Genomic DNA, 9437 nt, shown 5'->3' on the forward strand with positions numbered 1-9437 from the left:
TTTAATGAGAACATAACAATTCTCCAACCAGCAGAGCACACTGCTCTGTCTGGCTTCCCTCTGTCTCTGTGAGTCCCCAAATTCAAAATAGATCGCACGTTGTCACTCATCCCGCCCCCTTTCTCAGGACTGTCTGTTTATTGGTTCACAGACTTCCCAGAGACAGTTGAAAGCGATATTACTATTGGCTGAGGGGCGTTTTGCCGTGAGGAGCGCTTTCGCCACGCTTTGTTGATTGCGACTTCATAAAAAAAACCTCCATATCGCAAAATTACGCATCGGAGAGCGCCATTTCGGCGCTCCTTCTTCAGATTGCGCTCTAGGCGACCGCCTAGCCGGCCTATGCTTAAAACCGGCCCTGCCAACAGAGGTTGATGACGTTACGTACAATACGCATTGAAGCGTCCAAACCGCGTCTCTATCTTTCTCTCTGTCTCTCTCTCTCTCTCTCTCTCTCACCCCTTCCCCCCCAAAACACACATAAGTCCCTTTTCGACTAGCCCTGTTATTGTCTCACACACACACACACACACACACACACACACACACACACACACACACACACACACACACACACGCACAAGCACACGCACACGCACACGCACACACACACACAGACAAGGTCCTTGTAGGGCATCATGTTGCATACATACACACAAAAAGTCAAGATAACGTGTTCAGTACACATAAAAGAGCCAAAGTAGTTCTAATTATTGTGCATTGTAGAAGTCCCTCAGGTTAATTTCAACAACAACAACAACAACAAAAATTAAGGCAGTTTCCAGTGGTTGAGATAGTCCAGTAAGAATAAAAATGCAAAAGTTAAGTAGTTTACAGCTGCTATAAGATGGGTGAAGTAGCTGAGGTGGGGTGTAGTGAGTTTATTGTCTTTTCTTGGGCAATCCCTTAAAGTGTCCAAGGTAGTGCAGGCGCTTGCTCCATGGGGTGGGGGGGTTGGGTGAAGTGTAGCTGTTCAGTAGAGAAAAAGAGTCGGAAGGGGGTGGGGGGTGGTGGGTGGTGGTTTAGGCAGTCCAGTCACCAATGACAATCTCTTTCATTGTGGCTTTCTGTGTGGTATTGAAGAGCTGGATGGCCCTAGGAACAAATGACTTCCGTAGTCTGTCTGTACGGCAGGGGAAGGCCCGGAGTCTGTAGCTGAACACGCTCCTCTGGTTGGCCAGAAGCGGGTGCAGGGGGTGTCTGTCATTTTCCAGTATGGAGTCCAGTCTGCTCAGTGTCCTGTTTTCAGCTGTTGTAGTGAGGTCCTCCAATTCCATGCCCACCACAGACCTAGCTTTCCTCACCAGCCTGTCAAGGCGCCCAGCGTCCCTCTTCCTAATACTACCTCCCCAACAGGCGATAGCATAGGTAAGGACACTTGCCATGACAGACTGGTAAAACATCAGCAGGAGCCTGTTGCAGACATTGAAGGATCTGAGCTTCCTTAGGAAGTAAAGCCTGCTCTGTCCTTTCTTGTACAGAGCATCTGAATTAGCAGCCCAGTCCAGTCTGTTGTCCAGGTGTACACCTAGGTACTTGTAGGTGTCAACTGTCTCCACTGTCTCTCCCTCAATAGAGACAGGCACCAGTGGCGGGGAGGTCCTTCTGAAATCGACCACCATCTCCTTTGTTTTGGTGGCATTCAGCTGTTCTGTTTCTCCACCAGTTCCCTGTACTCTCCTTCCTGTCCATCCTTGATGCACGCCACAATAGCAGTGTTTAGCATAGTTACAAAAGACACGACAAGCAATAGACTAAAACAAGATATTTGTTGGATTTGAGAAAGTGAAAGTGGGGCTGCGCCGTAATTAACATGTAGGCCTAATACAAGACACAGCCCAGATGGTTGTGACAGACAGCTGACACGTAAAGAGAGATATATGCTCGCGCAACAATACAAAAAAAGTTTAAGAAAATAAATCAATACATATTTGTGACTGATTTGAGCGAGTGGGGAGGGACGACATCTTCAGTTTCAGGCAATAGGCTACATGGGGAAAACGCCGAGGCAGTGAATAGCTAATCTGCCTGGCCAGCCAGAGTAGGCCTACGGTAGTTCGGGTAGAGGACAGAAGCTACGGTAGCTTCACTTCAACACAGCATCTCATGACAGCTCAAGGCAAATGGAAGATTTCTATGTGCTGGCGCAACATTACAAGACAAGTGCATGGGAATTTATCAAATGGGTACAAATATTCATGACTGATTTGATTAGGCCTAAGTCAGGATGACAATTTGGTCTGAGGTAATGAAAGGGGTGGGAAATTAGGAAACACCGAAGCGGCGCATAGCTACTGTAGCTGGGTGTGTTGAGGGGGCTAACCTCTCTCTCCCTGGGTCTCGTCTCGTATCCGGCTCTACCTCCCCTGCTCGAACCATCTCGCCCGCAGTGTTCGCCCACCTATCTCCGCCTCATTCTGCACCACCTTGCACGACTCGTTGATGCACCGGCGGCCGCGGCCCCACTGTCCCAACCTGAGGTCGAGCTGTGTGATTCACCACACCTTCCACGGCCACACGAGAGCTACCGGTCCGGAGCTCGAGCTGATGGTGCTTTTAGTTTTGAACAAGTCAGTGAGTTTAGCACATTTTGCCCCGTCTTCTTTTAGTTTTTGCTTTCGCTTTTCCATGCGCTTTTCATAGCCAGTCCTTTCTTTCTCCATATAGCGCCCTGTATCCTCCGCTCCACCACCAGAGTTTTTATTAACCGAATAGCCACCATCCAAGTCAACGAAACTTCGGATGATGATGCTGACCAAAGAAACTCAACAAAAGAACAATCTCTCGGGGGGAAATGCATTGGCCACGGTGTAGTACGGGGGCCTTGCCTGAGGACACGAGTGGATGGAAAATTAACTCCCTTGCGCATGGTCATTGGTCAGTGGGTGCGATGGATACAATTTTCGTACTCCCTTGCGCATGGTCAGTGGGGACGACACCATGATGGATAATTTGTGGCCAATTAACGGCAGCTGTTGGTCAGCAGTAATTACTGGGGGTAATTAAGGACAGCTGACAGACATTCACGCTGTCCTATGACCTGTTCCACAGTGAATAACATTTCCGTACTCCCCTCGCCATCATTTCGTACTACGCTGTTATGACGTGACGTGAGTAAGCCCTCTTGTCTCAAGCCTCTTTGATGCTGACAGACTAATTGGGTCGAGAGAACGAGGGCCTGCAGGGAGGGGCGGGCCTTTGAGAAGCAGAACATTTCATTGGACTAGGCCAATGTGCATCAAGAGAAGCATCCAATGAGCCCCGATGTGTCATTTATTTTACCGTCACAGACCAAAAAAAAAATGTAGGCTATATAATTTTTTATTATTATTTCGGGCACTCGAGGGCCCGAAAGACGCGAGGGCCCACCGGGATTTGCCCGGTAGGCTACGCCAGATGGCCAGTCCAGCCCTGCCCCCAACCCAAATTTCTACATGTGTATATGCACTAAAAAAATATTTAAGTGGTTAGTTACAATGATTCTTGCTTGAAACATTAATCAATACTTAAATAACTTTATACATGTGGATCAAACCATGTTTTAATATGGTCTTGATTTGGCCTAAGTATAATGTGGAGCTGGAGCTAGAAATAGAGTGGAGCTGAGAACGTATGACTCCTAATTAGATGAAAATCTTTTCAGTAATTTATAGTAAGCTTAATAATATAAAATATATTTAAGTCACTCTTTGGGGTTTGGACATGTTATAAACATGCTATGATTATGTCCTCGATTATAGCCTAAGTAGCTTTGGATAAAAGTGTCTGCAAAATTTAATGTAATGTTATAAACAAATCCTGTCTGTTTTCATTCATCATAAACTACACAAAATGACAAATGTCACCGGTTAGAGTAATCATCACAATATGGTATCCTTTATTCACCTAAGTTAGAAAGCCACTAAGTTGTCTAAGACTGGTACACACAGTAGCCTATATGACATGGAAATGTAAAATTGTACATGATGCCTACAACGAATAACAAAAATAGATGAAAAACAGTTGAACAAATGAAGAACAATAAAAAGCTATAACATTGACAAAATATAATATGGTAATATAATGCATTTCTAAGGCAGCACTGGTAAACTAAATGACGTCCACAGCTGACAGTGGCAACCAGGGTTTGGTTGCCAAGAGCAACAACAAAACAACAAATCGGTGAAACAATTGAAGTTCATGACAGGCTTGTCAAGTACAACTGAATTCCAACATTTCATGTTCTTTATTGACTCAAATTATTTGAAACAGGAGACTGGAGTGATGACCAGTGGAGCAGAGTTCTTGCCATTATCATTACGATGTGGGTTGAAGAGGGGATAGATTTTCTCCCTGAAGGAGGCACCTTTGTAAGAGTAGATTAGACTCCACCTGTCTGCATCATAAAAGGAGACCTCACCTGCCCCATAATCCACAAACACCCCCACCCTCTCTGGCTTCTCTTTCAGGGAGAGGGTGACATCGGGATCAGCTAGTGCCTTATACTGACTATCCCTCAGCCTTATTGCCCAGAACCCATTTGTAGGGCTCAGAGTGGTTTCCTCTTTCCTGTTAACAGATTCTATGGCTACTCCTAAGTCCCATTCCGTCTTCCCACTGACCTGCACCTCATAGTAAAATCTACCAGAGCTTGCCCAGCACGATGATATAACGCTCAAAGCGTTTGGGGTTGTCAGGGCGATTCTGTGATGTATCACCAAGTTGTACCTGTTTCCCATCAGCAGACAGGATGAGGTAGTCATGAGCTGTATCAGGATCCAGAGTCACATCCACTACAAGAGAGAAGAACATACAAGAAGAACATACAAGACCGGAGTGTAGTTTATTTGTTAAACTGTATTATTTGTATGGTCTTATTTGATACTGCTATTTACACATTCCCAAGTCGATTGTATATGTTTAAAAAACAACTATACCTACATCTTGGGTGATTTTTATTCCTAATTGGGGAAAAAAGAAGATGGTAACCTTTCAATAGTTGGCCCAGTGAGACCTACTGTACTGTAAGAGCATATTACTTAATACTTGAATTAGGCCATACAGTACATACATATTAGTAGGCCATGCAGTACATACATATTAGTAGGCCATGCAATACATTTGTACTAGGGCTGCACAATTAATCGAAAATAATCGAAAATCGTGATAAATCGTGATATCGAAATCGGGATTTCAATCGGGATTTAATCGTGGCAATAGTGATCTGCGTCCTTGAAGCCAGAACATACTGACAGGCTGGTGTTTCTGGCCAGAAATGTCCACCTAAGTTTCATGCTATTGCCTTTACACAATTATTACAATTCAATTAATTTTGCTCGTCCCGTATATAATGAATATTTTATTTTGCTAAAATTTTCAAAAAAATCAGTAAACAATCAATAATCGTGATTATGATTTTGACCCAAATAATCGTGATTATGATTTTTTCCATTATCGTGCAGCCCTAATTTGTACATTGCATAACAATTCAATTCAATCAGGTATCACACATGTTGTAACAGAGATTATGATGTCAAGTCAGCAAAAAAGTGCAGTTAATTCAATTCTTACATCCAATTGCTATTCAAATCTAACATCTTGTAGTGTATTTGACCCCAAAAGTATGTGGAAGAATTTCTTTTATATTGTTACAAATTTGAATGCCAAATTAGCATAATATTTTAAGTAAATGAAATGACGTTAATTCAGAATTCAAATCTGTTCTTGTGTGAGTTTATCTGTTTCTAGGGCTTTCTTGGGCCTGGAAGAACAGTTTCTCTGTCATGTTAGCCAAGGTGACATTTCTCTCATATCACTAATATAGTAGCTGTAGTCTGTAGAGATGCTGGTGGTCAAGTGGACGGGGTCAATAAAAGTCTGGACGCATATACTGTGTTCAGCTGACATAGACACTAGTATGGTTAGGTAGGCTATCTGAGGCTTTTTTGCTTCTTTAATCAGATGGAAAACTGACCAGGGTTTGTAACTTATTCTTGTTGCATGTGACTTGTTCTAGTTGCATGTAGTAATGGTGCTTAGCAGGGTTCAACAGTTTCCATGTTTGGGATGTGATGTCATGTAGCCTATTGGGATCTTTAAAATGTTGCGCTGTTATGCTGAAAGCAGTGAAAGTGAAAGTGAAAGCCCATTGGGAAACTCCAACTCCCATTGTCATTGTGACACAGCACTCCACAGCAAACAAGTGAACACTGCACACTGCACACAACGAAATTGCATTTATGCCTCACCCGTGCAAGGGGGCAGCCCTCAGTGGCGCCCCATGGGGAGCAGTGCGGTGGGACGGTACCATGCTCAGGGTACCTCAGTCATGGAGGAGGATGGGGGAGAGCACTGGTTGATTACTCCCCCCACCAACCTGGTGGGTCGGGAGTCGAACCGGCAACCTCTGGGATGCAAGTCTGACGCCCTAACCGCTCACCCATGACTGCAGCTGTAGCTGCACTCAGAGAGTGCCCCCTGGTGCTGCTAAGTGGAGCTACACCACACACATCGAAGCTGAGTGGAACTCCAGAAGCCAGCGAATAGTTGAAAATCAATAGGAGATGGAACGCAGTTTGTTACTTAATACAGAGTAATCATATCTCAAGCTAACAGCAAGCGTTTGCTAAGTGATTGGACGACATTACAACAGCAACATTACTAGCAACACTTCTCACGTTCAGGAGGGAAAAAAGCCTGAGAGTCTGAAAGGGCCACGCTATAGGGTCCATCTCAAAATCCATCTTCTGTTATTTCCTCTTGCCTGGTGCCTTGAGGCTCAACATCATCAGTGACATTTCAGGATGATACGTATTTATTCAATATCTTCCAAGAATTCTTATTTATGCAATAAGAATGTTGAATGGGGAAGAGCTTGAGGAGGAAACGAGTAATTGAAACCGACCTCAGCAACACAGGCAGCTGCCTTTACGCTCTGTAGGCTGCAGGGCCTGTTGGCTATTGGTAAGACTGCACAGCATTGGCTTTGCAGATTTCATCAATAGAAAAGTATTCAATTCAGCATTCCCTCACGCATCTTTATGAAAGTTCAGTTTACACATCATTACTGTACCTATTCATGTGTTTACACAAGCTTTAAATGCCTAAGAATCTACAGACTTGTTTAGCCATGTAATGAACAGACTACTACATGTAATATCTACATAACTACAAAAACCTTTTTAGGAGCCTCATAACACACACCATTCCACCAGTTGAACACTTTTACTGTTCATTGAAAAGACTGAACTACCATTTAGTGCTGCAATATATATATGGCTTTTCCCAGAGTCTACCGGTAGTAAAATACAGTGGGCCTACATTATGAATGCCATGCTAGTAACAGCAAATTTTGAACAGAGGCCTTGTCTTTACAACTACCTTATCAGCAATTGATTGTTGTTGGCTTTTTACATTATCACAATTGTAAAGTAGTCTGATTCTGACCAGATCTGTCTGTGTGTGTGTGTGTGTGTGTGTGTGTGTGTGTGTGTGTGTGTGTGTGTGTGTGTGTGTGTGTGTGTGTGTGTGTGTGTGTGTGTGTGTGTGTGTGTGTGTGTGTGTGTGTGTGTGGCTCCGGAGCCCCTTGGTGGAGCTAAGCAGAGTTACACCACACATCGAAGCTGAGCAGAACTACATAGGTCGGGCGAGGGGCGTGCCGGAAATTTTGGGCCCCATGAAAGATTTGAATTTTGGTCCCCCTTAAGGGCCCCTGTCAGTGTTTGGGCCCTTAGAATCTGTAACACCTTTCCCCCCCTAGCAGCACCCATAAAAGGTCTTTTACACAACACTTAACAAAACGCATAACTTTACACATACTCTTAATCAAAACAAATGTGCGTCAACATTTATGTGACTGAACACTCACTTGTTTGAAGCTTGTCGTTTTCAGCAACAGCATTGTTGTAGTTGGTCTCTAACTGGGATTTCTCTCTGCTCAGGGTGTTGTAGTTGGTCTCTAACTGGGATTTCTCTCTGCTCAGGGCGTTGTAGTTGGTCTCTAACTGGGATTTCTCACTGCTCAGGGTGTTGTAGTTGGTCTCTAACTGGGATTTCTCACTGCTCAGGGCGTTGTAGTTGGTCTCTAACTGGGATTTCTCTCTGCTCAGGGCGTTGTAGTTGGTCTCTAACTGGGATTACTCTCTGCTCAGGATGCTGCAGTCGGTCGCTATTTTATGGTTTTTGTCATAACTTGTAACTTCAGTGAAGTTCTCGCAGGTCTGCTGGTGATTGTCTTCTGTGTGTATCTGATTGAGCCACATCACTCTAATGATGATGGCCAGCAGAGCACACAACACTCCCAGGAACACCACAGCACACCTGTAACGCACTGAAAAACATGTGCAGTATATATAGTGTTTTTATTACAGTACAGTTTTAATACAGTATTTTCGAAAGTCAGAATGCGGGAAAATAACACTCATATTTACCGATGGGTGAGCTGCATGGTCCTGCCTTCTTCGGTGGAGTGCTACTGGATAAGTTAGCATAAATGTTTTCTTCTCCTTGCTGGCGATCTTCGCTCATGTCTTGCAGTTCGATATCTTCAGACATAGCTATCTATATTTTATACCCTCCAGTTTGATGTAATGGCCATTAGGTCTGGCTCCTAAAGAGGCCGCCTGACACTGTCATCCTCCAGCTCTGTGGCAGGGCTTTTCACAGTTTAAAATACATCAACAGGAAGTCCACGAGCTTTGAAATCTGTTTCCTCCCTTATCTTGTCTTGCCCAATGAAGTTTATCAACTCTTTGTATATTTGTATATTTCACCACGCTACAGTAATCATTAATTGTATGAGTCAGTATACAGTCAGTAACCATTGGCATCAACTATGGTGGACTATGGTGATACAATTTGCATGCATGCACCATTATATTTCCTGAAAAAGCTGGATGCAGCTTATCATTCTGCATGGCCGTTTGTAACAGGGGCCCCTCAAGAACAAATACCCCCTAGAGGGGGCGATGGATACTGCATACATACCTTAGAGACGCAGTGAATTATCCAGGCCTCAATGAAGAGATTGATTTCAGACCTTATTTTTTTAAAAATAGACCAGATTAGAAAAATAGATTTTGAAAAATAACCATTTGGATAATTATATATTACATGTGTATCTATGCCTTACTTTATATGCCATTACTTTATTTGTTTCTATTGTTGTGAATGTGATCATGTTACAGTATTTCTCAATTGGTTTTGTACATTTCTCGAATCTCTCTCGCAATTTGCAAAACATAATATTCATTCTCAAAACAGCTTTAACAAATGGCAAAACACTGTGGATGACCTGCAAGACCGAGTCTCTTGCTCAAAACCCAAGTTTTTGTGTCAATGAACGTATCAGTGCCAGCAGAATGGTTAGTCATTGTGTCATAGTGTGGTCCGTGTATGGACAATAGTCAAATCGCTTTGTTATGTTGTCAATTGAATAGTACACTCTTGAGGATCTTTTC

At 43.5% G+C, this 9437-nt stretch overlaps 1 pseudogene; it reads right to left on the reverse strand.

Annotated features, from left to right (window-relative positions):
• Positions 1 to 4238: 4238 nt before the first annotated feature.
• On the reverse strand, positions 4239 to 8425 carry LOC134438101 (zinc-binding protein A33-like; annotated as a pseudogene).
• Between the last annotated feature and the right edge of the window lie 1012 nt (positions 8426 to 9437).

This window comes from Engraulis encrasicolus, chromosome 21 (genome assembly GCF_034702125.1).
Source record: "Engraulis encrasicolus isolate BLACKSEA-1 chromosome 21, IST_EnEncr_1.0, whole genome shotgun sequence".
Taxonomy (NCBI): Eukaryota; Metazoa; Chordata; class Actinopteri; order Clupeiformes; family Engraulidae; genus Engraulis; species Engraulis encrasicolus.